The sequence below is a fragment of the Mesoplodon densirostris genome, chromosome 3 (assembly GCF_025265405.1).
Source record: "Mesoplodon densirostris isolate mMesDen1 chromosome 3, mMesDen1 primary haplotype, whole genome shotgun sequence".
NCBI lineage: Eukaryota > Metazoa > Chordata > Mammalia > Artiodactyla > Ziphiidae > Mesoplodon > Mesoplodon densirostris.
Genome location: NC_082663.1, coordinates 9,069,919 through 9,075,918, shown reverse-complemented (window position 1 = coordinate 9,075,918; position 6,000 = coordinate 9,069,919).

The following is a 6,000-nucleotide window of genomic DNA, read 5'->3' as shown; positions in this document are numbered from 1 at the left end:
AGAGCTCTGTTCCATTTCTGACACCCCCTCTGGACACAGTTGGCCAGAAAAGAGGTCATGGGGCATATCAGCTTCCCAAGGCTGTTGTATCAAATAACCATACCCTGGGGGTGCTTAAAACAACAATAATTTATTCTCTCACAGTTCTGGAAGCTGGAGGTCTAAAATCAAAGTGCTGGCAGGACCATGCTCCCTCTAAAGCCTCTGGAAGGGTTCCGTCCTCACCTCTCCCAGCTCCTGGTGACCCCAGGTGTTCTTGGCTTGTGGCTGCATCGCTCCAGTCTCTGCCTCCACCTTCACAGGTCTTTCTCTCCTGTGTCTCAAATCTCCCTCTGTCTTTCTCTTATAAAAACCCCAGTCATTGGATTTAGGGCCCACCCTAAACCAGGGATGATCTCATCTCAAGATTCTTAGCTACATGTGCAAAGGCCCTTTTGCCAAACGAGACCACATTCACACCTTCCAGGGTTAAGACATGGACATATCTTTTTGGAGGGCCACTATTCAACCGATTGCATGGGGAAACTGATTTAGAAGTCTGGCTATGTCCATTGCAAGGACCAGATATCCCCCTTGGTCTTGCTGGAGCATGGCAGGCGCCTTGATTGGTGAGTCTACTGGAGCTGAGAGCCTAGCCGAGGTGGTGTGCCCCTGGAGAGGCACAGGGCCAGGATCCGAACCGCTTGGGAAGCTGCCGCTCCGCCTGTCCTCTGCACCCCAGCCCCCAGTGCAGAGAGGCTCCACCACACTGGGGCCCGGCAGAGGGAAGGCAGGGAAGCACCAGAGCCCACTGCAGCCTCGCATGAAATGTCCAGCCTCTCTCCTCCTCAGCCGTCACACCCATAGGAGGAGGTTAATAACGGTAACACCCACTTTTTGCGGGTGTTGTTATGAAGATTACATGAGTCAGTGTAGGTAAAGTAGGCAGAATTCTAATCGGCTCCAAAATTCCCACTATACTGGTGAAACTGCCCTGCAGAGACCCCTCTCCTGGAGGGCCTGGCGTGCACTAGGTTAAACTAGCTGAAACTGCCATTCGGGGATGAAAAATGGAGTCTATCATCTGTAACTTGCAGGTTTCAATGGAATGTAAGTATCATGTAACTGTTAGCTACTATTACCACCTACAGCTCTAGACCCCCCTCCTGATGACTCTGCAACCACAGGAAAGGAGAAGGACCTCTCCCGCCCAGCTGCAGGATGAAAAGCTCATGGGAGGCTCTGATTGGCTGAGCTTGGGTCATGTGCCAACACCTTCCACGAATCACCGTAGCCTGGTGAGGTGTTATGATTGGTCTAGCATAGGTCACAGGCATGCCCCTATTGGCTGCATCCCAAGCCCCAAAACATCAATTCTTGTTAATGATTGGTGGATGGATGGATTGCATATATAATACACACACAGGATAAAAACCAAACAGCAGATAAAGTTACACCATGGAAAGTAGGCCACTTCTTCTCAGAAGTTTCTACCAATGCCTTTTGTGTGTGTTAACATTCCAGAAATAATTCATGCGTCTATAAGCAAGCATATGAATGCATAGAGATATAGATACAAATCTCTCGCATCTGTTTTTCACACGAATGATTGTGTGCTGGACGTTTTCCACTTCTTTGACCCTGAGCATTCCTCTCCTTGCTTTGCCCTTTTCCAGAGCCAGAGACACTGATTTCTGTGGCCTGGGGCCTTCCTTGCCCCTGTTTCTGGCTGTGCTTGGCCAACTTAAGGCCCTGGCAGAAGATCAGAGGGTGGGAGGCAAATAGAGAAGGGGATATTTATTCCCCCAGCTGCCACCCTGTGGGGCCCCAAGGCATGGCTACCCCTCTACTGTATCCACAGCTCCTGCCAGGAGCCCTCTCCCCAGCTCCAGCCGTCTCTCTGCGCCCCAGAGGCAGCTGTCCCTCTACCACATAAAGCCGCCACCATGGCTGGCCCAGGGCCCTGCACCCTCCCCCGTGGGTTCCCCTAAACCCTCCCGCACTGGTAAACAGTCTTCTGTGAAGCCCTCCTCTCCAACCCTCTTTGCGTGACCCTATCAGATGGCGCACTCTACACACTTTTCCAATAGAAAATCAAGAAAGGAATTCTCCCCCCATTACTGTCCCCCCCCAAGAGCCACATTCCCCTTCACCTTTTATTTAGAGTAGGGGCTCCCCAGACTCTGAAGTCAGACGGCCAGGGTTTAGTCACAGCTCTGCCATTTTCTACCTGAGTCACCCTGGGCAAGGTACTGTCTGTCCTCACCTGTAAAACACGGGCAATGCTAAGTACCCACTTCCTGCAGTTGGTGTGAGAATTCACTGAGCTGTGAAAAAAACCCGTTAGCACAGGGTCCAGCACTTAGTAGGTGCTGGTTAAATGCTTTCTCATCTAAGCCAGGTTTTACCCCAACCCAAATGTCCCCGAGGCCCCACTGGACAGCCTTTGCCAGGGTTCTTCATATCCTGTCTGGCCATCCTGGTCATGTTGATTCAAACCCGCGTTGGGTTTGGGATGGTAACGGAGTGGAACGTGTGCCCAGAGGGGAGACATTCTCCATCCCAGGTCAGTGCCTCCATCTCAGCGCAGGAAAGTAAGGGACCCCTGCCCCATCTCAATGGGGTTACATACCAGCTGTCCACGAGGCTTCTGGGAGGACCCAGCCATTCTGGGAAAATTTTTCAGTTTACTTTTCCTGTTGGGTCTTCTGACCTCATGAAAAGCCAGCACCAGGGAAATGGGGCAGATGTTAGAAATGCTGGCTGATGTGGGAAAAGTTGAGAGAGACAGGGGCCTGAGAGAGGGGGGCAGGAGGAGGACCTGGGATGACCCTGGCCTCTTACTCCTAGGGCTCAGTCCCCTAGAAAAGGGGTTAATTATATTTTTGCAGCCCACCTCATGGGCTTCTGGAGAGAATCCACTTTGATTACCAAGGAGAATGAATTCTGCAGAGTGACATAATGGAGTTGGGATTTTCCTTAGGGAGTGTCTGAACCGCTTTCATTCCAGACGCTGAGGCACAGAGCCTCAGGTAACCAGGGTTTCAAGGACCTTTGAAAACATTTAAGTCTTGAAAAAAGGTAGAGGCTGCAATTATGGAAATAGAAAAATCAAACTCAGCAAATGATTAATTTATATATTCACTCTTCATTAATTGTTAAATTGAGTATACATCAAATTCTCGCTACATTTGAAAACCATTTGTAAAGCTAGATTTTCTCACGTTACAAGAATTCACAAGTATGTCAGTGACTGCCAGGAAATAAACAGCTAATCGTAAGTTAAATGAGTGATTTGTAGTTAAATCTTTTTTTTTTTTTTGGGCCACGCTGCGCAGCTTGCAGAATCTCAGTTCTGAGACCGGGGATTGAACCCAGGCCATGGCAGTGAAAGCCCAGAGTCCTAACCACTAGGCCATCAGGGGACTCCTGAAGCTAAATCATTTTAAGAACAAAATCACTGGTCCTGCCCAACAGGCTGGGAACTCCCATCCTGCCAGGTGACGGCCTATTTCCAGAATCATCTCTACTTCCACCTTTTCTCTTTCTTATACGTCATGAAGACCACCCGAAAGAAAACCAAACCAAAGCAAACCCAGTTTCTTTAAAGGTGAAAAATACAGAAGCTGACAAATAGGTTGAAAACCAAGTAGTTCGCCAGTTGCACTACAGGGACAGGCATTTCAGTGGGACAGACAGTTTGGAAGTCCTAAGGCCAGAGTCACCTTTGGCTGATTTGAATCTGAGGCTTTTCCAATCCTGTTTTCCCCCAAGCCACTCCCTTGAAATCCAGGGAGAGCAGATTTTTTGCAAACCCACAGCTCACAAATGCCAGGGATTGTTGTTGTTTTCGGAATGCTGCGTCTCCATCATTGTCCAAGTCTCTTTTCTAAGCGACTTTAAGAGGAAACATCTTCTCTGTCTCTCGAGGGGCTGAATCCAGCATCTGCCTCCTCATCCCTCAGCCCCTCACGGTCCGGGCCCTCCTGGACCCCAGCCCAGGCTCCTTCTCTGTCTAGAGCTCCTTAGTTCAAAAATTCCAGTCGCTGGGGCCTCCCTGGTGGCGCAGTGGTTAAGAGTCCGCCTGCCGATGCAGGGGATACGGGTTCGTGCCCCGGTCTGGGAGGATCCCATATGCCGCGGAGCGGCTGGGCCCGTGAGCCATGGCCGCTGGGCCTGCGCGTCCGGAGCCTGTGCTCCGCAACGGGAGAGGCCACAACAGTGAGAGACCCACATACCGCAAAAAGAAAAAAAAAAAAAAAAATTCCAGTCGCTTGACGAGTTGATTTTATCCAACACGTAACGGTACTTGCACCAAAGCTTGTAGTTATTAATTAAACCATCTGAGTGAGTCCTCCAAAGACCATTAACAATCTGATTGAAAGCTAACCTTCCTAAGGCTGTTTTTAAAAAGAAATGACTGCAGGGCATGAAGGAGAATAACGATGATTTAGCTGTGTCACAGTTAAGAGTCCACATCAGCCCGAGGACAGGAAATGGGCTGAGGCCTGCTGTCTGGGTGCCAGGAAGCTGGGCGCCGAGGAGTAGACCATCCGGAGCGGATGCCCAGCAGCACGAGCCTGGATTAGGTGCTGGAACATGATACTTGAGGCTCTCGGCAAAAATGCGACAGAAAAGTGGCTTCCCCTTATGCTTTGTTAATTGCAAAGTTAGTTCACCCTCCACCTTGATGGGGCCCAGCCTTTCTGGGCACTTGGGACCCCAGCGGTGGCAGGCAACCGAGGGGCCCAGCCTCTGAGGGGCTGGAGCCAAGCTGAGAGTGACCCAGAGGAAGACCCTACAGCCTGATGGCGGAGGGACAGGGACACAGCACCATCGTCCGGGTGTGGGATCGGCTTCAGTATCCTTTGCTGGGACATCCTGTGGACCATCGTTAGAGGGATATCCACCTTCAACTCTGCTGATCCAGAGTCAACTCTAAAGAACATTCTGGAAACCCAGCTTGGGTCTGGCTATTGAGATGTGCCTTCACCCTCAGAAACAGAACTTGCATTTTGGTCGCAAATCTCCCCTCCCGACACCCGCTTCCCCCGCCCCGCCCCGCCCCCGCCCCCGCCCCCAGAAGATGACCTATGCGTTCAGGTGGCATCAACTAGACAAAGGCAAGTTCATATTTCTGGGTCAAGTTCTTTTTGTTTGAACTTTAGGACCCTGACAGAACCTGAACTCTGACCAAAACGATTTCGGGGACTGAACATTTTTTGAGGGAACGCCACTTCCCGTTCCACGACAAAGTCATTCTTAAGAAAGATCTGCTTCTTAAGACCAGGGACAAACCCCAGAGCCTGTTCGCCAGCAGGATGGTTTATGGGCACCCACGCTGCAGCAGGAGTCAGTACTTCATTCCGCGTGCCCCCTGCACAGATGCACGCAGAGCCTCCTCCACCACTGACATCCCCACCACGGTCCGTTTCTTCCACTGACACATCCTTATCACCCAGAGGCTACAGCTCACCTGAGAGTCAGTCAGTCTTGGTGGTGTACAGTCCATGGGTTTGGACGTGTAGCCATCATTATAGTATCATACAGAGGATTCTCACTGCCCTGCAAATCCTCTGGGCTCCACCGATTCATCGCCGCACCCCTGCTCCCCGCCCCGCCGGCAGCTACTGATGTTTTTAGTGTCTTCATAGTTTGCCTTTTCCAGAACGTCCCACATACAGCATATAGCCTTTGCAGATAGGCTTCTTTCACTTAGTGATATGCACTTAATGTTCCTTCATGTCTTTTCATGGCTTAATAGCTCATTTCTTTTTAGAGCTGAATAATATTCCATTGTCTGGATGTACCAGAGTTTATCCACTTACCCACTTCATTCTCTTTCATTACTGAAACACATGATTTTTTTTTAACATCTTTATTGGAGTATAATTGCTTTACAGTGTTGTGTTAACACATGATTTTTTGGTAAAGTGAAACAGTACCCCCTGATTTATGTTTTTTGAGTTCAGATGTCCCCATTAGCAAGTTTATTTACAGCAATATTCATCTATTCTCAGT